Source organism: Vombatus ursinus, unplaced genomic scaffold, assembly GCF_900497805.2.
Source record: "Vombatus ursinus unplaced genomic scaffold, bare-nosed wombat genome assembly UNPS02014798.1, whole genome shotgun sequence".
Taxonomy (NCBI): domain Eukaryota; kingdom Metazoa; phylum Chordata; class Mammalia; order Diprotodontia; family Vombatidae; genus Vombatus; species Vombatus ursinus.
Window position 1 is genome coordinate 15,384,080 of NW_020954576.1, and position 26,158 is coordinate 15,410,237.

General features: G+C 37.8%; 1 protein-coding gene across 2 annotated transcripts in view; it reads left to right on the forward strand.

Moving 5' to 3' along the window:
* Positions 1–26,158, forward strand: part of LOC114049960 (muscarinic acetylcholine receptor M3) — a 607,675-nt gene that overhangs the window by 492,893 nt on the left and 88,624 nt on the right. Inside the window, exon 4 of one of the 2 annotated variants that reach the window (XM_027871443.1) lies at positions 11,139–11,249. The exons of the other annotated variant lie outside the window; for it this stretch is intronic. The gene's annotated coding sequence lies outside the window, so the exon portion shown is untranslated. The remainder of the gene's footprint in view (positions 1–11,138; positions 11,250–26,158) is intronic. 2 annotated transcript variants of the gene reach the window in all.

Sequence of the window (26,158 nt, forward strand, 5' to 3'; positions counted from 1 at the left end):
CTTACTTATTGCAAAATTAATTATCAACAAATACAGACATTTCTAGATGTAAAGGACAAGGAAGAAGGGATCATATAATGAATTATAACTTTGTATAGTTTAAGAAATATATAAATTAAGTTTAATAAGGTAGTAACAGTGTTACTCTATTTGTGTCCCTTTTTGTATTTTTTCTTCTGATCTTTTTTCCCCTTCCCCTCTATCTCCTGCCCTAGAGAAGGCTACCATTAGATACAAATGTTTCTCTGTGTATTCTATACATATATACTATATATGCATAATATATACACAATAATATATAACATATATGCATACTTCTATCTGTAAAATATGTAATATATATTCTGTACATACTTCTATTTATCAGTTCTCTTTCTGGGTGAAGATAGCATCTTTTTTCTTCTGTCCTTTATAGTTAATTTGGGTATTTATTGTAGTCAAAATAATTTATTCCCTCAAAGTCATTCTTAAAACAATATTGCTGTTACTATATACAATGTTCTCTTGGTTCTTCTAATTTCCCTCTTCATTATTTCATGCAAGACTTTCCATGTTTTTCTAAAAATCATTGAGCTCATCATTTTTCATAGCACAATAAGATTCCATCACAATCATACGCCACAACTTCTGATCTTTTAAAAAATTTTTCATTGATTTTTTTCATGTTTATGATTAGCCATTAACCCACTTCCCTGATCATTCTAGAAGAGAACCCCTCACTTGTAATAAAACTATACACTCAAGCAAAACAAATCGACATACTGGCCATGGTTAAGAATGGAATATCTCATTGTATTCTCTAGTTCATCACATCTCTACCTACAGGTGAGAGGTATATATTATATTTAAGCTTTTGAAGTCAGGGATGAATGGATGGATGGATAGATAGATTGACAGACAAATGAATAAAGGATTTACTAATTGATTACTATGTGCCAGGAACTGTGGTAAGCACTAGGGATTCAAATACAAGCAAGAAAGACTGTCCCTGATCTCAACATGCTTATAGTCTAATGAAGGAAGTTTACATATAAAAGGGTGCTGAAAAATGGAGGAAGATATAGGGTAGGATGGTATCCATGGGGGCATAAAGAAAAGATGACCAGGAAATGTCATGGTGGCTTGGGCCCTGGAAATAAAAGTTTAAAACCGACTTATCAGATCCAAAAGACCAAGGGAATAGAGTTCAAGTTTCTAGTGGGGTATAGATGGTTGGAGAGTAGAGACACGGTGAGATGACAGCCAGGAAATCATGATTGGTTATAGCTTTGGTCAGAAAGCTGAAGTCTTTCAAAGTTGTTTCCCCTTACATTATTATTGTATACTATTGTATTTATTATTGTAAACTATCCCTACTTATTGCATTCAGTATCAGTTCATGTAAATCCTTCAGTATTTATCTGAATCTATCATATTTATTATTGTGTAGTAAAATACTATTGCATTCATATAACAAAAATCATTCATCTGTTCCCCAATTGATACATACCTACTTTGTTTCCAATTCTTATCTACAACAAAATATGCTACTAAAATATCCTTTTACATATGTATGCATATATAATATATATGTACTTATATATAACATGTGATATTATATATTACAATATATTACATATAACATAATACAATATATCTGCTATAATCACATCCCTATTGTACTTACCAACTTTCTCCCACTCTATGCCAGCTAGTACTGATCAAGTAAATTATCCTGTATTTCCAATGAGCAGTCAAGTAGCATTTATTAATTACCTACTAGATGCCAGGCACTGTGCCAATCACTGGAGATAACAAAGAAAGATATTGCACAGTTTCTCTAATAGAGTCCACCTCCTTTTTTTCCTTCTATTTAAATCTCAGCCCAGGTAATTGTTCATCTGTAGTATTTGGCCAAGATACATGTACTGATGGATCAACTGAATGGATTGTCCACCCAACTTCACATCACATGTTCTCCAAAGACTTAAAATTGTGAATCACCCAAAAGAAAGTGGAAAATCTACAGTGAACATAAATAGGTTTCATCATATTCCCAATGATTAATTAAATGAAAAAGCAGCAGGTTGAGAGTCAAGAGAAAGAAGTTTCTAATTAAGTTCACACTCCCATTTTGTGTACCAGGGAATCAGATTTTGGAAGCTGAGAGACAACTGTAGATAGCCAGTTCAGTCACCACAGAACTAAAATTGTGTTAATCTCAAGACTCTGATTGAGAACAGTTCAATGGCAGTAGGAAGCCATAAAGTGTGGCAAATGTCCTGTTTTTCTTGAAGAACCAGGAGAAAACTGTAAAAACTTTTTGAGAATTCTAAGAACCAACTCTAAGCAAAGTATCTTGCATACAAATATGTTTGATAAATATTTATTGAATTGGAATTAGTTGAGTAAGCTGTGATCTATTAACACTTTCATCTTGTTACTGTGCACTGTTCCTTGTAATGCTGCTTCATACTAAATCCTCTTTAAATACCTAGGTGAATGTTGCATTGTTATTAGTAGGTAAAGGCTATAGATATTGTGTATACTATGATACATGGCATATTACATTAATACATTATATCTGATATTTTAAAGCCCTGTGGTCTTCTCCTCAAGTAGTAAATGGGGTATAAGGACCTTGGTAAAGGAAAAGTGGTTGCATCTTGAATATTGAAGTTCGATAACAATGCCAATGAGTCCTAGTCCTAGTCAGAAGGCAGAAGATGAGAAGAAGGGTTTAACAAAAGAATATTCCACACCTCCATGTAAGCAAAGGTATGGAGGTAGGAAAGAAAATAGTAGGAGTCAATTAGAAATCCTATGAAATAAATCCTCAAGTATGCAGCATTTGAAGACAGGCGAGTTTTTGCATAAAAAAAAAAAGATGATCATGAACAAACTACAGACCTCTGAGAGTATAAGAAATGTGGGTCAAATAGGAGATAATAAATATTTTGAGGAGAAACAAAGAGAGGTGCCACTTCTCAAAAAAGGAAAGGCATTCGGCAGTGGTTTGGCAATTTATTTTTCTCAAGGCCGGCACTAAACATAAGTTGGAGAAATGGCCTCGGGTGGAACTTACAAGTTTTGTTGGCAAAGTCTGTTGATGAGAAAGACAAAAAGCAGCATATGGAGAAATACAAAAATATATACTCCCTAGATACACTGCCTCTTCAGATGTCAAGAAAAAACCTGGAGTGAGCACAATAAGTGCGGCATGCTAAAAAGTTAAGAATTCAAGGCCCACCCACAGAGCCAAACATGAAATATTAGGCAAGTTGCTTCTTCTCCCCTCCCTACCTCCTGCAGATTTCTTTTCTTCCACTGCTTTATTGGAAGGTAATGCTGCCTCTTAAAAGGGAGCATATAATTGTCCTCAGTTGCTTCATTGTTAGATAAAGACACCAATATGTAAAATGGTAGGAATAGGAAGTTGAGAAATAGGACCTTGAATCAGGAATTATCATTCCTAATAATGAGAGGAAGTAGAGTGAAAAGAGCATTGTATTTGGAGCAGGAGTTCCCAATAATTTTTGTATCATGAACCCCTTTGGTAACCATTATGGGGTCACCTATGGACTTCCTTTCAGAAAAAATGTCGTCAGATACATAAAATAAAGTGCATACGACAGGGGAAACTATGTTGAAATAAAGTTATCTAAAATATCTTATTAAAAGAACTATCTCAGATCCCAGGTTAAGAAAATCTGATTTAGTTTTAAAAAGTTTAGGTTGGAATCCAAGCTCCTCACTAAATGACTCACAAATCATTCCACATCTCTGAGTCTCATTTTCCTTATCTATAAAAATAGAAAAGTACTACTTGCATTATTAACCTTACTTATGAGCTGAGATTAAGATCATGGGCATAAAAGTAGAAGTATACAGTAGCAGAGCCAGGTTCAGGTCGTGGTCTTCAGGCTCATAGTGTTTATTCTCCTACACTGCCCTGCATCAGAGTACTTCCTTCCTTCTATAAGGAAATTTTCAAACCTGAAATTTTCAGGTTTTTGGGTTTCGTTTCTATGTATTCAGGAGCTGCTTCCTCACTATTAAAGTGGTTTGGGGTCTGTTACTATCTCCCTCACAAATCTACTTTCAAGTCTAAAACTAGACTAAGGTTAAAGAAACCTGTATCCTACATGAGGATCTTGGGATTGTACATATAGACTGGGAGGGACCTCAAAAGCCATTAAGTCCAACCCCGTCATTTTATGGAGGAAGAAATCTTCCCTCAGATAAGCCATTTGCCCATGATCCCAGAAGGGGTAAGCATCAAGTGCTCTGATTCCAGAGTCATCATTCTTTCCCCTATACCACACTATCTGAAGTTTTACTAGAGATACTTGACTTCAAAGATCTGTGATTTCTTCAGAGTAGGTGTTTCTTCTATCCATGTAAATTGAAAAATATTCACAGATAGGGTTTGTGAAAATTATTTGGCCAAAATTAGCCTTTCCAAACCTAGCTAGCATCGCCTTTGGGTGACAGTTAATACAGTTCTTTGGTAGAACCATAGTCAGAGCCTTTCCAGTGTGATGGGACCTCCTCAGCTTATGCTTGGCTAGCGTGGCATTTGAGAACATAGAGTCACCTTTGCCTCATTATGAGATATTAGAGGAAAAATACAATGAAGACTTAACAACATATTAAAAATAAAAATCCATGTTATAAAACTTAATGGAGTATGATGTCTAAGACAAGGCACGTTTTTAGACTTGCTATACTCTAGTCATACTATATCTGGGGCATTTGTTATTGAGTACCACATTTTAGAAAGGAAATTGACAAATGAGTACACACAAAGGAAGGACCAGGATGTTGAGACCACACCATTTGAAGAAGGACCTGGGAGTGTTTTGAAGGGAGCAGATATTAGGGGGTACTTGGTTGCTTATCTTTAAGTATTTGAAGGGCCATCATGTGCAAAAGAAATTCAACTTGTTCTGTTTGGCCCCTGTAACTAGAATTAGGAGACATGAGTGGAAATTATAGTGAAGGCAGACATAGGCTCAATGTATGTAGGAAAAAAATAGGAATTAGATATATCCAAAACTAAAAGGAGCTGTCCCAGGATCATGTTCCTTCCTCCTCATAATAAGTTTTTAACATCATTAAAAAGGTGATTCTTGTTTGCAAAATTTATCTCTAATGGCCATCCCAGCTCTAAGAGTATGCTATGCCATTTTTTCCAAATAAATGTTTAAAAAAATTAACTCTGCTCCTTCTTAGTGAAAGTATTTCACCCATTTCTGCATTTAAAGGAACTCCGATTTTTTTCCATTCTCAAGCCTTTCTACAAAGGGATACCAGTGCCAGAGGCAAGGAGAGCCTTTTAGTTTCCCTTCAAGCCTCATGCCCCCAGGCTATTAGCAGAGGCATAGACAAAGACTGGCCACAACCAAGAATTATATTGTGAGTTGGCCTTCTATCTCTCAATAACAGGGTAACATTCAAGACAGGACCCTTGGTTAGTTTGAGTATTTCCAGATGAAATCTCTATAAGTGAAATATGACATGGTTTTCCCGAGTCTCAGATGCAGAATCTTGGCACACTTTGATATGCTTACAAGAAAATAAGAAAATCTGGGGAGGTAATGTAGATAGGCTGCCTGGATATTGACAAAGGGGGACAGAGTGTATCCTCGTACTGTAAGTGTTCCAACACTTCTACAAAGAGCGTCCCCACCTCTCACTGTTCTGAAACAATCATATTTTTGTTTGGAGTTTCCTGGGCCTGATCTCAGAACATTTAGTACCAACTTACTGAGGAGGTGGAAAAATTCCCCTACTTGTTTGGCTAGGAGATTTCCAGAATTGTCTTTCTTTGGATAATTAAAAGACTGTGTATGTGTGCGTGGGGGTGGGGGGAGAGGAGGTTGCAGAGTTGTGTGCCTTCTATTAAATAAGAACATTTAACAAGTGTACATATGGCAATTATTGTTCTGCACTGCTTCATAACTTTGCTTTTCTTCACATCACTAAAGACAGAAAAATATAATTCAGTTCATTTCTACCAACATTTTTAGTACCTACAGTGTGTAGAGCTGTGTGCCAGGTGGTTATAGTTGTTGTGGTTGTTCAGTCATTTCAGTCCTGTTTGACTCTTCATAATGAGATCACCTTGTGAAAGTACTACAGTGGTTTGTCATATCCTGCTCCAGCTCATTTTACAGGTGAGGAACTGAGGTAAACAGGGTTGACTTGTCCAGTTACACATCTAATAAGTGTCTGAGGCTGGATTTTAACTCGGATCTTCCTGACTCCAGGCCTAGCACTCTATCTACTGTGACACTTAACTGCTTCCAGTAGGTGCTTAATAAATTTTTATTTGTTGATTAGGATTAATGGGAAGGAAAAGAAAGGGAAGGAATGGAAGGGAAAGGAAGAAAAGGGAAGAGAAAGGAAGAGCACAAGCATACATATAAAACCTACTATGTGGCAGGCACTGTGCTAAGTGCTTTTTAGAAATATTATCTCATTTGATCCTCACAACATCTCTGGGAGGTACATACTGTTATTATCTCCATTTTACAGATGACAAAACTGAGGCAGAAGTTAAGTAACTTGACCAGTGTCACATGACTGGTATATTTCTGAATCAAATTTCAATTTCAGATGTTCCTGACTTTATGTTCACCACTTTTATCCAACATATCACATAGTTGCTTTTGTTTAGAAGCAAAATATTTGGTAACTAAGATGTTAGAAGAAAGAGTAAAGAAAGGACAAAATGTATATAGGATTTGATCAAGAGAGAGAGACAGAGAAAATTTCTCTGTATATGCATGTGTTAGAAACCCTGCTCTTTGCATAAACATTATTATAGCAAAGCAATTTAGTTTTCTCCATGGATAACAAAACATGCAACTAAAGGGATAAAGACAATTTGTTTTCTTTATTTTGTCAGACATTAGCTCAAGCCAAGAGGCTTCTCAATCATGTTGAAATTTTCCTAGGAACACTGATCCCTGAAGGTAGACATTTGTATTAGCATTCTCTACGTAGTCTGTTATTTGTATATAATGCCTGCATTTACTAAAAGGCCATTACATTGATGTTTCAGCTGTCATGCTCAATTTCTATGCATAGCCCTTATGGAAATGAGCAAAAGAATCTACTTTTTCTGGCTATGGTCTCAAACAGAACCCATCATAGAAACTGATCAAGAAAAATCATTTCAGAAGAAACTTCCATTAATATACAATATGTGTTTTCATCATTTTAATGTCAGCCTCCATGATTTATAGAGGAAACAGTGCTTTTCCGAGGGTTAGCCAAGAACCAATTATCTCTCATACTATTCTTGTTCTTCACTTCTAAATTTGTCAAACTGAGGAAACACATGTCATACCTTGTGAATGTCAGATGATAATAAGAGCCTTTAATGGTCTACGAAGTAACCCTGTTGTCTCTTGTTCTTAGAATTTTTATTTTCTAGTAATTTATAGAAACCTCTTCTTTTAAATTTCATAAGTATCATGTGGCTAAAGAAGCAAAAAAATTATCTTCTCTTCATTTTCAAAACTCAAAATCTCTTCTTGCAGAAAGACCCGTACGTCACTGTCCCAAGAATTTTAACGTGAGATATTTTCACATTTATAGTATTTTCTCATGTATCCAGCTTCTTCAGTATATATATTTGGTTGTTCTCTTTGCCTTATGACCTTCCCAGCCCCTTCTCTTCAAAAATCTGGAAAAGTATAAGCTTGAACTAGATAATTTTTAAATTGTGGATCCCTCCCAGTTCTAACATCCTATGAATCTTTGGACACAACCAGTCTGTGAGTACAACATGCATTTACATTACTGAGTGGCTGGAAAATTCTCACTGTGCCACCTGATGCACTGCTACATTGTATTATATTTATACGTGCAGAAAAGGCTCTCCAAACTAGCCAGGTTTTCTTATATCTCTATTAAGTGTTTTCTCAAGAGATTGAGATAAGGAATGTTGGGCTATGAGATTCATAGCCTTTTGCCGTCCAAACAACTCAGAATAATAGTTAGGCGGTATAGTTCCCATTAGAACAACCAAAATAGCAAACTTCAAATATTATGAAGTTAATTAACAAAATAATTACAATAAATCTCTCTGGCCACTGTTATTTCATTTTAAAATTACTTAACTTAACAAATGATTAATGAAGACTTCTACTGTGCTAGTTGCTGAGAGGAGATGCAAAGGTGAAATCTCTCCCTCAGGGTTCCAGGGATTTGAGTACTAAATCCCTCCAAGTTTGAGCATTCTCTATTGCTTTTGCCTCAAGCTCCCATTCCAGTATGTTTTCTCCACTGTTAGCTGCCATTAAAATATTTCCCTGTTCCATTAGGTTGTATTACAAAAGAATGTTTCCTTTGCAGGTGTAGGAAGGAAGGAAGGAAGACTTGGAGATGCAATCTTACTATTTCCCATGGTCCTTGGCGAGACTGAGATCAGACTTAACACAGGTTCTAGTTAGCATTGGTTTCACCAAGTTCATAGAAAAATGTGGCATAGCTAAAAGAATTGCCATTTCAGCTGCCATAAGGTTGAATCCGAAAGATTGTTTCTCAGGACTTTGATGATGAACTGGCTGGCCACAAAACTCAGCATGGATGTCATTCATAAAACCCTGGTGGCTTGCTCTCCAGACCTTTTGAATCTCACAAGGTTACTGCCATCTCTAACTTTCTTCACTTAAAGCAGGAAGAATAGACACAATAGCAACAGAGGTACCATACACTTATGGACCATATTATTACAACCCTGGTGAAAACAGACTATTGCCACTCTTCCTTCTGAATGTAGAGTCCTTTACTCCTCACTTGAATACATCAGGCAGGAAAAAGTCAGATCAAGGAACAATTCCTTGCTGACTAGAGCCTTTTGAATTCACCCCAGTTTCAGCCCCGTTATTAATCCAAAAGGCTCCTCTTTACCTTGTCAGTAGCAGACCAGAACCATGAAATGTATGTGCATGCTTCCTAATCCACATGGTGATTGCCCTGAAGGGGTACTCTCTGCATGCTCATAAGGACTAGATTTACTGGCCACTCTCCTGTTATACACTGTTTCATTGCTTCTGTGATCTCATCAATGTGGACACTACCTCCTCTACTACAGAGTCCTTCCATGCTGTTTCAGCCTGAAAAACTCTGGTCCACATCCTCCCTTAATCTTCCAAAAACATTAGAGGCCTTCCTATAGATCTCCTAGGCACATATACAAAGCCATACAATGCAAAATATAATGTAATAAATAAATAAAGGTACAAAATAGAATTCTGTGAGTTCTGAGAAGAGTGATTACTCTTGTGTGAGTAAGTAGCAAAGGGGAAATATTGATTATAGATTTACTCTTTTTAAATGGTTGACAATAAAAGGAAAGAATGATGGAATGGTCCCTTGAAGAGGTAAAAGTGTCAAGTTAAGGAATTTCAGAAATGGGGAAACCTCAATGTTTGGAGGCAGAAAAGAAAGAGAAAAGATCCAGGGGAAGGAGAGAAAATGAAAATGAAAAGGGGGGAAGGGGGCAGCGAGCAGTAATTGATGCAGAAAAATCCTCAAGGAAGCAGGAAGAAATAGGGTGAAGGGCGTGGGCAGATGAATTATTTCTGGTAAAGAGAAAGGTTCCTTGTTGTTTGTTTTACTGAGATGGAAAAGAAAAAAGGATGAGTGAAATTGTAGAAATGTTTTTTAGAGGAAGTATGTTACAGTTAAAAGGATACTGGATTTGATTTCAGTTTCTGACTCTGTTACTCAGTATCCATATGAGCTGAGGTAAGTCATTTAACCTCACTAGGCCTCCTTTTCTCCATCTGTAACCTAAAGACGAAGATGTTGGCTTATCTCTAAGGTTCCTTTTGCTTTTGTAACCTATGATCCTATGAAATGTTGAAGAGGAGAACAGAGGATAGTTTAGGTTGGAAGACTTTCTTGATGATTTAGGGAGCTGTATTTGGGGGCTACAAGCACTTAAAAATATTAAGAATGATCATTGTGGGTAATGTAGCAGGGGTTTGATCAGAGATGAATGACAGGATTACTAACTGAGGCATAGATATGGTCAAATAGCATAAACTTGGAGATAAATGCAGATAAATCAGTATGATTGCATTACCTTTCTCAATATAGGAGCATTGGATTCAGATTGGTAAGGCATGTATGTCAGAAGTTGAGGGAAAAACAAGGTGAGGACAGAGAATCTAGGAGGAAAGTAAGAACATCATTAAAATGGCCAATCATACCCATGCATCCAAAATGGGTAGGAAGGCAACTGAACTCATAGAGAAAAGAGAAAAGTCAAGGAATAGTAGATTGGAATGAGGGCAAATCTGTTCTCCGGACTTGAAAGAATGAATTATGTGGAGGGAAAGGAGTTTTTCATCAGAGAAGAATGTCACAGATTAAGGGAGAAGTATAGTATGTATGTAAATTGTAATTCCTGTGTTATTCACGAAATATGAAATTTATTCAGAAATGTGTTTCACATCAATCAACCAGAATTAACTCTGTAATCTGCAAAAGATCTTCCATGCAGTGAAAGATTTTTAAAATATCTACCAAGTAAGATTTTCCTTATTTTAACAAAAAGGTCTCCCAATGTATCTTTTGAGGTGTTTGTAGGTAATAAATAGGAATTTTATGTTTCTGACCAACCCATTTAAAAATTTAGCTACTTAACCTCACTTAGGGTGTATAAAAGATACTGATGAAGGAGACTGGATTAATATATTCATCTATGTTGAGTTTTATCACCAATCATTTCCTCTTACCTTCCTTACACTCTGTCCAAATAGAAGAATTGTGGTGACCCAAACATGACCTCCACTTACTTTCCCATTGTGCCCTTGCTCATATTATTCCCTCCTCCTACATTACCCTTGACCTCTAGGCTTCACCTCTTAAAATTCAAGGTCCAACTGGAATTCTATCTCCTTTATAAAACTTTGCCAGGTTCCCCAAGTCAGAAGTATTCTTGTCCTCCCCCATAGATATGTCAAATGAATAAAATGAATGAATGAATCAGTACATGGACTTATGTCCTCCCACCCTTCTTTGAGCTTAATCAATCTGCCAGTTATAATCATAATAAACTTTGAAATCATTGCCTTGATTACATGAACAGAATGAGGAGAATGAGGTGGATTATTGCCTTTTTTTATTTCTTCCAGGTGGTGTGTTCTCAGTGCCTGTGTCTGAGTCATATCATTGATCTTTCATTTATTTTCTCTGATCCTCACCATCCATCTCCATCAAGAGCAAAGGAGGAAAGATCAAAGAAGGTTAATATTAGTGTGCATGCTATGTGCTAATCGAAATTAAATTGCTTTCACAAACCTTTTTCCCCTGATCCATTGCACAAATGCCTTAACATAAAGCTAAACATCTGTTGAGTATGGATGTCCTCTGAAATGGGTGATACATGATTATAAAACAGTTCAGGTTGCTTCTATGAAAGAAGCAGTATTACACGTAGTGCATTAAATGATGAAATTGGAGCTTAGAGATCTGAACTGGTATATTCTGGCTCTGTCACTTACTGGCGGTGTGGCCTCAGGGAAATTAGTAATAATTAGTAATAATAGCAATGATCTATAATAATAACCCATGTTTATATAGCATTTCGTGATTCACAAATTGGTTTTGAATGCATCTTCTCATTTGATCTTTACAATAACTCTGTGGGGTCAGTGGTACAAGTATTATTATATACCTATTTGGTAGGTATAGAATCTGAGATTTGGAGAGGCAGTCATTTTTCCAAGGTCACATGGTTAGTAAGTGGCAGAACTTGGTGAACTCCTGTTCCTCCGACTCAGTCATTCATTCAGTAAATATTTGTTGATATTCTGCTATGTGTGAGGCTTTTGCTAGATGCTGCAAATATAATGTGCATTTCCTGCCCTCATGGAATATACATTCTACTGACTCTGTGTCTAGTGCTTTTTTTTGTTTCCAATCCCCCCCCCAAAAAAAAACCTCTACCTTATGCTGAACTTCAGTTTCTTCATATGTATAATGGGGATAAGAATATTTGCATAACAACCACTGGGTTATTATAAATAGAAAATTAGGTAATGGAAGTAAAAAATTTGGTAAAACAGTGAAGCTCTATTGACTCTAAAACTAAACTTTCATTATACTTGACACTGCCTCACCATGGGATTACTTCTGACTCCCCTCAGGAGTCTCATTTAAGATTTACCTTAGGCCACATTCTACTCTATAGTAAAAAGTGGTATGTTAAGACTGATAAATCCACCTGCTCTTGTGATTCCTTGCTCTACCCGTTTTAAATAGACCGCAGATAAATTTTCATTTTGCTGGAGAGACTAGTCTGCACAGCAATAGCTGAGAAGTCACTTTTTATCTATATGCAAATGGGCAGAATTCCTTTAACAACCTAGGAAATGCCGCTTTTCCAAATGAGATAGAGTTATATTCACTTTCAGGGAGGTTTCAAAGTGAATGCTAGAAAGATGCATACATGCATGCATGCAAGTGTGTGTTGCATATATAACATATATATATATATATACACTACATATGTGTATAGATGAGTATATGTCTATATTATATATGCATATGGGTATATATGTAGATAAATAATCATGTAAATGTTATGCACACATATTGAGTATATTTGGTTAGCCATAAGTATAGGAAAAATTAAATGCAGGCTTTATTCTTGGAATACTTTTTTTTTAATGTCATTTTTGGTAGATATTTCAAAACTGCCTTTAAAATTTTTTAAGTATATTTTATGTTTTTAAAAAATTTATTTATTTTTAGTTCTCAACATTTACTTCCACAAGATTTTGAGTTCCAAATTTTCACCACATCTCACCCCTCCCCCCACTTCAAGATGGCATGCGTTCTGAATACCCCTTCCCTAGTCTACCTTCCCTTCTATCTCTCCCTCCCCCTTCTCTTATCCCCTTCCCCTTCTGTTTTCCTGTAAGGCAGGATAGATTTCTGTACCCCATTTCCTGTATTTCTTATTTCCCAGTTGCATGTGGAAACATTTTTTTTAAACATGTGTTTTAAAACATTGGTTTCCAAATTTTCTCCCTTCCTCCCTCCCCACCCACCTTCATTGAAAAGGCAAGCAACTAAATATAGGTTATACATGTGCAGTTATGCAAAACACTTCCACAGTAGACATGCTGTGAAAAACTAACTCTATTTCCCTTAATCCTATCCTGCCCCGCCATTTATTCGATTCTTTCTTTTGACTCTGTCCCTCCTCAGAAGTATTTGTTTCTGATTACCCTCTTTCCCAATCTTCTCTCCTCTCTATCATCCCCCTACTCACTTGTCCCCTTCCCCCCCTATTTTCCTGTAGGGTAAGACAGGTTTCCATACCGAATTGAGTGTGTATATTATTCCCTCCTTAAGTCAAATCCTATGAGAATAAGATTCACTCACTCCCTCCCACCTTCCCCTGTTTCCCCTCTACTGTAAGATCCTTTTCTTTTCTGGGTTTGTTTTTTTTTTGTGAGATAATTTACCCTATTCTACCTCTCTCTTTCTCCTTCTCCTAGTATAATCCTCTCTCACCCCTTAATTTTATTCTCCAGATCAACTCACCCTGTGCCCTCTATTTATCTATCTGTCCATCTATCTATCTATCTATACACACATACATATATTTTTTTCCCTCCAACTACCCTAATACTGAGAAAGGTCTCATGAGTTACAAATATCTTCTTTCCATGCAAGAATGTAAACAGTTTAACCTTAATAAGTCTCTTATGATTTCTCTTTCCTGTTTACCTCTTCATGTTCCACTTGAGTCTTGTATTAGAAAGTCAAACTTTCTATTCAGCTCTGATCTTTTCATCAAGAATGTTTGAAAGTCCTCTATTTCACTGAATGACCATTTTTTCCCCTGAAGGATTATACTCAGTTTTGCTGGGAAGGTGATTCTTGGTTGTAGTCCTATCTCCTTTGGCCTCTGGAATATTATATTCCATGCCCTGCAGTCCCTTAATGTAGAAGCTGCTAAATCTTGCGTTATCCTGATTGTGTTTCCACAATACTTGAATTGTTTCTTCCTGGCTGCTTGTAATATTTTCTCCTTGACCTGGGAACTCTGGAATTTGACTACAATATTCATAGGAGTTTTCCTTTAGGGATATCTTTCAGGAAGAAATCAGTGGATTCTTTCAATTTCCATTTTGCCCTCTGGTTCTAAAACATCAGGGCAGCTCTCCTGGATAATTTCTTGAAAGATGATGTTTAGGCTCTTTTTATGATCATGGCTTTCAGATTATCCAATAATTTCTAAATTCTCTCTCCTGGATCTATTTTCTAGGTCAGTTGTTTTTCCAATGAGATATTTCACATTGTTTTCTAATTTTTCATTCTTTTGGATTTGTTTTACAGTGTCTTGATTTCTCATAAAGTAACTAGCTTCCAATTGCTCTGTTCTAATTTTTAAGGAAGTATTTTCTTCAGTAATCATTTGGACTTCCTTTTCCATTTGGCCAGTTTTGCTTTTTAGGGCATTCTTCTCCTCATTGGCTTTTTGGACCTCTTTTGCCATTTGGGTTAGGCTATTTTTTAAGGTGTTATTTTCTTCAGTATTTTTTGGGTCTCCTTTAGCAAGCTGTTGACTTGTTTTTCATGATTTTCTTGCATCACTCTCAGTTTTTCCTCTACATCTCTTACTTGCTTCTCAAAATCGCTTTGATTTGGCTCTTCCAAGGCCTGGGACTGATTCATATTTTTCTTGGAGGCTTTGGATGTAGGAGCTTTGACTTTGTTGTCTTCTTCTGGTTGTATGTTTTGATCTTCTTTGTCACCAAAGTAAGATAAGATAGTCTGACTCTTTTTGCGCTGCTTACTCATGATCCCAGCCAATTACTTGAGTTTTAAACTTTTTATTAAGGTAAGAGTCTGTTTCCAATGTGGAAAACATACTGTCCCACACTTTGGGGCTTTATACAGTTGTTTTCAGAGAAACTTCTAGGGACCTGTAAATTTTCAGTTCTTCCAAGGTGCTGTGATAAGGGGAAGGTGTTTCCTCTCCACCACCACCACAAGTTCTACCACACCAGCATTCCTCCTTGCCCCAGAACCGGCCCTCAAAACTTTGACCCAGATCCAAGCACGGGCAAAGCAAGAGATTCCTGCCTCAGCACTGGCAAAGAGATTCCTGCAATCCCCCTCTGATCAGCCACTCGATTACCCCTCAGTCTGTGGGCCGGAAACTCAGAAGGCAGTTGCTGCCCCTGGGGTGGCCGAGACCTAGCTTCTACCTCTCACTGCAGTCACAGACTTTTCCCACTGACCTTCTAAATTGTCTTTGGCCCTCGTGGGTTGAGAAGTCTGGAAACCGCCACAGCTGCCTGCGATTCAGTACTCTGAGGCCTGCTCCAGGATTTCTGTGGCCTGTGTGCCCCAGCCACACTGCGCTCCTCTCTCCACCTTGTGCGATATGCCTTTCAGATCAGCCATCCATGTCTTGGGCTAGAAATTTGTTTCCCTCTGTCTTTTTGTGAGTTCTGCTGCTTTAGAATTTGTTTAGAGCCTTTTTTTTACAGGTATTTGGAGGGGTTTGGGGGAGGGCTCAAGCAAGTCGCTGCTTTCACTCAGCCATCTTGTATCTGCCCCCCTCTAAGTACATTTTAAAATTATATACTTTAAGGGTTTTTTTTTGGAATCTGCAGGTTTCTTAGCTCTAGCAACAAAAGTAAACATCAAGAGTGAAACTCTTGCATGCTAAAGTGGGTCAAGGATATTAGGTAATGAGGCCTTTGCTATATCTAACCTGGTAATATCTAGTGCTTACTTTGCCTTTGTAAATAAAAATAAGCATAGTCTGCATATTTTTCCCCTTAAAAACAAACACTCACACATAAGCAAAAATCACAGCCATATGGACCTTTTGGTAAATGGTGATTGCAAATGTTGCTTCAGAGTCATGTAAATGGAAAGACCCACTTACCTTGTGGTAACTTAGAATTTTAGCTCTTTTCCTAGTAAATACATGTTCACTACATAGTATTAGTTAGTATTCCTATGATATTTTAAGGATTATAAAGAGCTTTATATGTGTTATCTCATTTGGTCCTCACAATAACTCAGTGAAGTAGGTGCCCTCATCATCCCCATTTTACAGATAAGGAAACTGAAGCCTAAAGGGCTTATTGACTTACAGGAGTCATTGGAGTTCATAAGTGTCTGACTCAGGATTTGAACTCAGGTCATCCTAACTTCAAGTTCAGATCTTAATGAACCACCTAACTGCCTATGTCAATTATATTATGTCTATTTCTTCTTTCTCCTCCTCCTCCTCCTCCTCCTCCTCCTCCTTCTTCTTCTTCTTCTTCTTCTTTCAGCCTGTAATCAATGGAGAGAATGCTCTGTGTGGAAATTCCTTCTACCATTGTAGCTCAGCAGTTGTTCAGTATTTTATAATCTTAAGAGAGTTGCCCAGGACAGTGAGAGTCTATGTGATTGCCCAAAGCCACATACAGAGAATATGTGTCAGAGATTATTATACACACACACACATACACACACCTGCATTAAAAAAAACACATACTACATACATCAAATGATAATAAGAAGCATGGTGAATAAAAGCAATATAAGGGTAACATACCTTGAGCACAAAATAAGTCTGTATCTGCAAGTGCTAAAAAATATACAAAATAGAGCCCTGATCAGAGTTAGTGGGGTTAGTTTGTGAAGGCTTTATCTAGGAGAGATGCTTTGAGTTAATGAAAGAACTCATGGGAATGTGAAGGGCACAGGGAAGTGGTTGACAGAGGGAGAAAAGAGAATAAGATGCCAAGTAATCATCCTGGAGGAATTATTGATAGAATCAACCAGTAGTTATTGAATGGTATAGACATCAGTCTCATAACCAAATAGAGCACTGGATTTGGAATTAGGAAGAACTGGATTCAAATTCTGATTAAGAGACTTAGTCACTCAAGTACTATAAAATCAATTATCGATAGTATTATTATTATTCAATAAGTCAGTGTCATAAAAGTGGAAGAGTTTAACCAATTATCTAAAAAACCTTAAGACTGTTGCTTTGTTAGTATAGGTTTCAGTGATTCTTAGAGGAAGAAAAAAAGAAGGAAGTCAGCATCATGAGGATATGTGTAACCATATAAATATGTATGGATGTACATGTGTGTATGTGTATGTGTGTGTGGAGAGAGAAAGAGAGACAAAGATACACAGAGAGAATTTTAAATAGGTTAAAACTGCACTTTTGGAACAACGTAGATTCATATATGTATATATAGCATATAAATAGGTATTTACACTTACTAATCTCAAAGATTTTTTTATTACTGTCAGTACATGACAAATGGGGGAATATGGAGAAAAAATAGAATATTTTTGTCTTGGACCCCATGCATCATTAGCTGAAAGGCTAGATAAACCATAAATTGAGAATCTATCATTTTTTAGGATATATGAGGTAGAATAAGCATGTATCACCTTTCCACTGTTCATATGCTTATTCTTTTAAAAGTCTTTTTTATAACTAAAGGAAAGAGAAAGAAAGGAAGGAAGAAAGCAAGCTAATATATATGTCCAATAGAACAAGACAGCAAAACATCCAGGAACCTAGATTAAAGAATTGGGATGAAACTCCAAGGTCATCTAGTCCCACTGTCCTCTGCTTGCAGGTAATCCTATTATTAAGCAAACAGAGGGGATTAATTCAAACAGAGGGGATTCTCCTGCTTATAAGAAAAGATTCCATAGTCTGCTCCTATCAATGATTTATGGTTATGACCTAGTTTTTTCTTTTGCCTATTTTATGCCAATTGACTTGCAAGTCATGGTATCATCTTCTTGATGTCATGGTCTTCTTCAAGAACAAAAGACAAACCACATGTAGCTTATTGAAATATATATAGCTACACACATATATTAAAATACAGACTATATATATATATAATCTGAATATTTGCCCTTGATATATGTATATATACATACAGACACACACACACATATATATACATACACATAAATGTTTTTAATAGTGTAGTTCAACTCCTTACCATACTTTATGTTTATTCAAGTGTACCAAACATCAAAAAATTAATGAAGTGTCCCAAAGCAGTCACCCTCTTTTGTATTACACATACTAATATCATCAAGGGCCTAGGGGAAAATGGTAAAATAGGCAAAGTGTGTCTTTGATGTCCTCCCACCTCTCTATACACCTTTCATTGTCCCTCAGCACTTGTCTTTGTCCCTTTTCCAAGTAGTTTTTGTTGTTGATTTGTTTCAGTCCTGTCTGACTTTTCATGACCCTATTTGGGGTTTTCCTGGCAAATTAACTGAGCACCTGTCATTTCCTTTTCCATCTTATTTTACAGATTAGGAAAGTGAGGTAAACAGGATTAAGTGACTTGCCTAGGGTCACACAGATAGTGTCTGAGGCCAGATTTAAACTCAGGTCTTCCTGAGGCTAGGCCCAGGGTTCTATCCATTGCTCTACCTAACTAATCCTTTTCCAAGCAGACCAGCGTTCTAAAATCAATTCTCTTCAGGTTCCCTGATCTCAGCTCTTGTCTTTAATTTTCTTTCATTCTCAACCTCCAATTACAAAGGTATAAAGTATAAGAACTCCATCTAATTGAAGTAATTCACATTAGAAAGCAAAAAGTGGGGGGGGAATAGAATGGAAGAATCTCATAGTAAGGACCTCAAAGATCCTCTGTCCCATCCCACTTATTTTACAAATGAGGAAAGCCCTGAGAAAATAAGTGGCTTTCCCAAAGAAATAGTTGGTTCCAGCCAGGTCTCTGGACAGGAACCCAGGTCTCTTAATTCTAGGACTAGTGTTCTTTGCACAGAATGTAATACCCTTTAACCCTTCCCAAGTGTTTTGCATTTTAAAAGTAAGCTAGGTAGCCCAAAATAATGGTAGAAGTTGGAAGAGCCCGTTTTTATTGACTTTCACAAATTCTGGGTCTCTGATATTGCCATACCCACTACACATTTTTAAGTTTAATCTTCATTAAGGCAGGTAGGTGGAGTGATAGATAGAATTCTGGACCTAGATTCAGGAAGACTGGAGGCCACATTTGACCTCAAGTGGGGATGATAATAGCACCTACCTCTCAGGGTTCTTGTGATGATCAAATGAAATTATATTTGTAAAGCATGGCACATAGTAGGTGCCAAATAAATGCTTCTCCCCTAGCTTTCCTCACCCACCATGAACAAAACAATCAGTTAAGCCCAGATTTATAGCATTTGCCCATTTCTGATGTGAAAATGTTCATACTGAAATTTTAGCAGTGATCTGCCTGTTGTCAATCAACCTGACCTATGCCTTGCCATTGGACTCAGATGACTCTGGAGGATAACAGGGCTGGTGACTGCACAGCTTCTCCCCACATGAATCCAATTCACTAGCAAGTCAAGGCATCACCCTCCTGATGTCATTGGTCCTCTTTGAGAACAAAGGACAAACAATAATCCAATCTACCTGTTCAAACTATCTCCAGCATGCTACTGTGTAGAACTGCTTACTATATAGTGTCTGGAAAATGGTTAGACCCTTTCTATGTGTTCTCACACTTTCTTTTTTAAATCTTTCTCTTATGGGACCCCCCCTTTATCCTGAACACATACTCTCACATATGCATAAAAACCACATTAGCATCCCCCTGAATAATACTCCTGGGCAGAATACTGGTCTGAGTACATAAATATTACTTCCAGTTATACATGTTAAGGTTAATTTTCAGATGTTAGTGAGTTGGGTTTTTTTTCCCTTCTTCTAATGCTCCCCCCCCTTACAGTGCGATATACATAGAACAACAGTTTACTAATAAGACAAAGTAATGGAACAATGCTAATTCATCACATAGAGATGCTTTATTGTGATACTTCAAGTGATCTCTGATGCTGAGAAAGAATCATAGAATTCCAAAGCTGTAAGGGACCTTCGAGGTCATCTAGTAAAATTGGGCCTGAGAAGGACATTCTACAACATTCCTTATAAGTGGTTATATAGAATATACTTGAAGACCCCCTGTTAAGGGACAATTAATTACCCTCTAAGTAGGTCAGAACAGATTGCAACCTTTTCGCATGTTCTCATCCTATACAACTCGTTTCCATGTTTTATCCTGATTCCTCCATTAAAAATTCCCCTAAGAACCCTGGAGGCCTTCCTGTAGCTCTTTTTAATCTTTGCAGTATTAATATATCCTCTGGAGTAATATTTAAAACCCAACTTAAGCCTAAAGCCAGTTTCTATGTACTTGTGGCCCAGCATCCTTCATAGGCAGGCTATTTAGGAGATTACTACAGTTGGGGGGTCAGAGATGTAGGATATGTACACAAGGGAGAGGGGAACCCATGGTAAAAGGATCCAGAAAATAGGAGATGAATGTCTGTGATACCAAATGCAATACATTGGTCTTTGTTTAAGGTTATCTGACCTCTTTTTAAAAATACTGCATTAGCACATATCAGAATTTCTAGGGGTTTTTATGAGATATTTATTTCATCAACTTCACCCTTGTCAAAATAGGAGAAAAAAAAAGTTCCATAGAGGCTTCTTTTAACTTCAAAACACACTGTATTGCTCAGAAATAGTGTCTAGTAACCTGATGCACCAGTGGAGCCATCTGTCTGTGATTAATATTCATTTTTTTCAGCCTGGCACATGCAGTGATTGGCCCTTGATTCATTGTCAAGGTTGCAGAAGACACTGTGAACATAGAGAACTTTTGTAGGTCATCTACAAAGGCTTGGCTCCACAGATTGCACAGAGGCCATCTACCTACCTAATACTTTCAAGCCAAACTGTATTCAGCCACTACAAAGGGACCTAAAGTGTCATCCTTTTTAATGAGAAAAGATTAAATGGAGATCTTTAAGTTGCTAAGTTGCCTTGCTGCTATTGCAACTGTGAAGACCACCACACACACACACACACACACACACACACACACACACACACACACACACACACACACATGCATGCACAAACACTTGTACATTGGATCCTCAAACAAGGCTATATTAAGGTCAAAATACTTAGATGATACAATTCAAAGCAAAAATATTAAATGGCATAGGGGAAAAAAAACAGCCTTAAAACATTTCCCAACAAATCTGGTACTCATGTTACCATAAATACTTAAGCTATCAGTGGAAAAAGCAGATAAGCATAGGAAAAATGCATGGATGAAACACACACATAGGGAAAATGTGTGCCTAAGGAAGGTACCTCTGTATAGGAACAACTCATGCCTCAAACACTACAGTACCACTGATGTCCTTCAATGATGTCATTATGCTGCTTCTGCCAGGCAAGCTCCTCAAAAGTCTCATGAGACTTCTTGTCTCCACCAACCATTGTTTTAATCCTGTGGGTCTCATATGGCTGCTGTCCAGCATTGCTGTGCTGATCCCATGCTCACTTGCTCTCTCTCTCTGTCTCTGTATCTCTTTCTCTCTCTCTCTCTATCTCTCTCTCTCTTTATATATATATATATATATATACATACATACACATACAATGTATATGCACACATATACATATACATAATATTTATATGTATATATGTGGATAGATAGATAGATATCTAGGTAGTTTGAGGTTGGGGAACTTTTCTTGGCTTCCAAATTAAGGCTTCAGTTAGAGGTCTAAGCCAAGTTATTATCCCTCCGTCATGGGAGGTAGCACACACTGTGACATTACTCTTTCAACTAAAAGTACAGAAGGTTTCACCCCTTTTCCCCCTTCCCCACAGGTACAACCAGGTCACTACCCCCAGACTCCTACTCAGTTAACTTCAGTGACTCCCTATCACCCCAGGATCAAATATAAAATATGCTATTTGACATTCTAAGCCATTCATGGCCTAAGCCCCTCGTACCTTTCCAGTCTTCTTACATTGCTCTCCTACCACATATTCTTTTATCCAGTGATACTGACCTCCTTTCCATTCTATTCTATATAAGGTACTCTATATCTCAGCTAAGGCATTTTTTCAAATCTGGCCTCAGGCCCTTACTAGCTGTGTGACTCTGGGCAAGTCACTTAACCCTATTTGCCTCAGTTTCTTCATCTGTAAAGTGAGCTGGAGAAGGAAATGGCAAACCTCTCCATTATCTTTACCAACAAAACTCCCAAAAGGGGTCATTAAGAATCAGACAAAACTGAACCACCACTGAAGCAACAGTAATAAGGTCAATGTTTCTCTCGTAATTTTATCTGATTTAGAAAGACATGTAGCTCCCTGCCTAATTTCCAGTGGTTAAAGTCTTTCTAGTTAGCATCCATTTGGATGTCATTCTTTCAGCAAACTGAATTAAAAAACCTTTAAAAATACATTTTTAAGTTGAAAACTCTGTTTCCCCACCCCTGTCCCACCTCAAAGTCCCCTCAACAGTTTCTTAACCCCAAAATTATTTTGTACTCCCATGCAAATGAATGGGAAGGGTGAAAGGAACAAAAACAAAGCTAAACCCAGGGAAAAGGCTTATATCTTTTCCCTGCCTAATGACATTTCTGGTCTTATATCAATCAGTTAATTGATATTAATTTATTAAGCCCTGTACTGAGTACCAGTCACTGTGTTAGGCTCTGGAAACAAAGACAAAAATAAAACTACCCTTGCTGAAGAGGTCTAGAGGTTTGGCGTGCTTGAACCCCACGATCGCAACTTGGGCCCTGCCTGAATGAATTCAACTCAAATCTTCTTCCAGCCAGAGAAAAAGTTTATTAGAGATAAATCATATAGGCCAGACTCTTAAGGAATCTAAACATTAGTAACTCCCTTGGGGATGAGCAGGCATGAGAGAGTCTCAGCCTTTTGGGCATGAGAAAATCTCAGCCTTTGAATGGGGGCCAGGGTGGGTCTTATATACACTAAAGTAACTTTGGGTAGCCAGAGGAGGGGGCTGGGAAAAGGGTCTAGATGAGAATTCTGATTGGAAGGTCTGAGAGACTGAATAGACAATGGGAATAGATAATGAAGGGAACTGGAAGGTAGAAGTTTGAAAGGATCAGAAGGTGGGGCTAGGGCTTTCAAAGGGAGATAAGGGAAGTCGATAAGGAACTAGAGACCAGAGTAAAAAAAGTTTAAGGGTTTTCTGGGGCCTGCAGACAAATGGGAACCAAAGTCCTTTTGGTGAAAGGGGCAAAGGTCTCGGCTTCTGAAACTGAATGATGGGCCCATACCCCATCATTGCCATCAAGGAGATCCTATAACTATTTTCCATAGGTGGAGATATATACACATATAAGCATATACAAAATAAATGTGAGGTAAGGGTAGAGGGTGCAAGAGGATACTAAGGAGAATCAAAAAAGACTTCATGTTAAAAGTACTAATTGAGCTGATCCCATCCTATCTTCAAACCATTATTGAAGAAGCTATGAAGTTTAATTAAAGGTTCCATTCATGTGAATTTCTTGGTGTTTTTCCATGGGTCCAAAAGTTTTTGGAATAGGTAATACATACCAAAGTGGCATGTTGTTCATTATTGATGCTTTAGAAACAATTGACTAAAACTTTTAGAATAAGCCTTGGGCTAGAGGGTTCTTGGAGCTAAAGTGAAAAAGATGTGGATTTCAGCAGGGCATGTCTGATCTTGATGTTGCACTTTGGATTAACAGATAGCGCTTACAGTATATTACCTACTAGTCCATTGGGATTCTTTTAAAGTGGTTTTTATTGTGTACATATTTGCACACTACCAGGTGGCTTACAGGAAAATTAAAAAAATGAAGTATGAGATCTCTGAATAAAAGTTGGCATGTTATATTTCCTTAGGTGACAAGAGACAGATTTTTTTCATACCCTATGTTGAAATGGTACGTGTTGGAAGACCTGAAAAGCATTGCACTGGAGTAACAAATTCATAAAGGCATAGTGTTGGAAGGGATTTATGAGAAGTCAGGCTATTCATCACTCTGTTTCCTGTGACTGAAGTCTGGCAGGCCATGGGCTAATGGAAAGTTCATGTATTTGGGAATCTGGAGATCTTTGTTGTATTCTCAACTCTTCCTCTGTAGTACTGTTAAAAGAAATCTTGATTCAGGCCTTGCCTTGGTCAATAAGGCAAACTCAAGAAATAAGATCAAAAGGAGTTTATTAGCACACCAAGGCAAAAGGCAGATGGTGTGCCGCTAGCCCCAAGATCAAACTGTGTGTTGCTTTTATAGACAGGAATAAAGCAATTTCCATATGAGGGTAAAATAATCCTGATTAGTACATGTTTTCATGTGGGATAAGTACTGTTGAGATTTAGGGGTTTAGGGGTGCTGACACCCTGAAATCATAACACACAGGTCCTGCCTGAATGAATTCGACTCAAGCCTTCTTTCCGTCAAAGACAAGGTTTACTAGAACATCTGTCATATTGGGCAGACCCTTAAGGAATCTGAACATTATTGAGCTATGGGCTAGATTATAAGAATCTGAGCAGTGGCTAGATTTTAAGAATCTGAGCTTTTGGCTAGACTCTTAATTTGAGCACCTTAATGGAGACAAGAAGGACCTTCTATACAGAAAGTCTGTGGGAGGGATCTAGGAGTGGCCAAGTAGTTTGGGGTGACTGGAGGAGGGGTCTAAGGAGGATCTGGATGGGAGTGGCCAGTAAACTGGAGTGAACAGAATGCCTGGGACCTGGATAGGGTTAAGGGTGAGAAGTGGCCTGGGGCCATAGAGAGGTAAGACACTGGAGGGCTAGGCTAAGGTTAAAGGTAACTGAGAATTGGGAAATTGGGCGTGGGACTTAAGGAAAGGCCAGTTGATGGGATTATAGCCTCAGGAGAAATCCAGAGATTTGCCCTTGTGGCAGAGTCCAGGGTTTTTCCTTTCTGGGGTCCAGATCCCAACCCCATCAGTATCACCTCAGTTGTACAACCACCACCCCCTCCTTATTACAGCTTCGTAGAGAGAGGAGAGGATTAATGCTCTTGTAGACTTCCTTCTCCCATAGGCTGGCTGCCCAAGTACCCAAAGGTCAGACAAGGTTGAAACATGGAGTTACTCAGACTGACTCTGCCATAGTGACTGACCTTGCACAGTACCATAGGCAAATCACTTCATCTCTCTGGGACCTTCAGTTTCCTCATCTGTAAAATGAGGGGGCTTGAACTACTTCTAAGATGAGTTTCAGCTCTGATATTCTATGATTCTTTATATTATTTGATGTTTCACTCCCTGGTCTGAGCAGTGAAAAAAAAAAACTCTTTCTCCTTACCTCCAGCACAGTTCATAGCTGAGTCATCCTGGCCCTGTCTTGGTGTAGTTGAAAAATTACTATACCTGTGGTTAGGAGAAATTTGGATTCAAATTTGTATGCTTACGCTTAGAGGTTGGGGAACCACTGCAAGTTACCACTGTCCTATTTCCCCTGTGGAGTCTCTCTCTTCTCTTCAATGCATACTCCACAGATATCACACTAATTTTTCTAAAACACAAGTTAACTTTTTTATTTCTCTGCTCAAGAGCCTTCAACGATTCCTTATTACCTCCTGCAAAATAAAATGCCATCTGGCATTTACACTCTGTTGCCAGCCTACACTTCCAGGGTTCCTTCATCTTACTCACCTTTCTTCCTTCTGTGTTTTATTTAGCCAAACCAGCCTGCTTGCAGTTCCCAGACATTAGCATTAACATTTTGTCTTCCACCTTTGTGCCTTTTCAAAGGCTGCTCAAGGCCTGGGATACACTCACCTGTGCACTTCCCTCTAAGCTTCCTTCTAGGCTCTGCTCAAGTGCTTCCTATTGGGAGAGCCAGAGCCCCCTAATTGTTAAGTGATCTCTTCCTCTACATACTATACTGTTTCTACTTTATTTACCTGTGGTGTCCCCTCAACACAATATAAGCTCCTTGAGGATAAGAACTGATTTTTCTTTCTGTCTTTGTTTTGTCTTTGTATTTCCAAAGGCTATCATAGACCCTTGTTCCTAGTACACATTCATTAAGGGTCTGTAGGATAGAAGCTGCCAGGTGAAATCATCCACTCTCTTCCCTACTTCTCACCCTTTCCTGCCTTTTGCCATAGGTGCAAAATTTCTAGTTAAAACTCATTGGAGTGGAGTGAGTTACCCCAGGTAAGTGAGGTTTCTTCATCATTTGTTCTGGACATGACTGGAAAAAGCAGGGGAAAGACTTGAAATGCAATTTTTCAAGCCTAGGCTACAAGGAAGATTTTGTAAAAGCCATG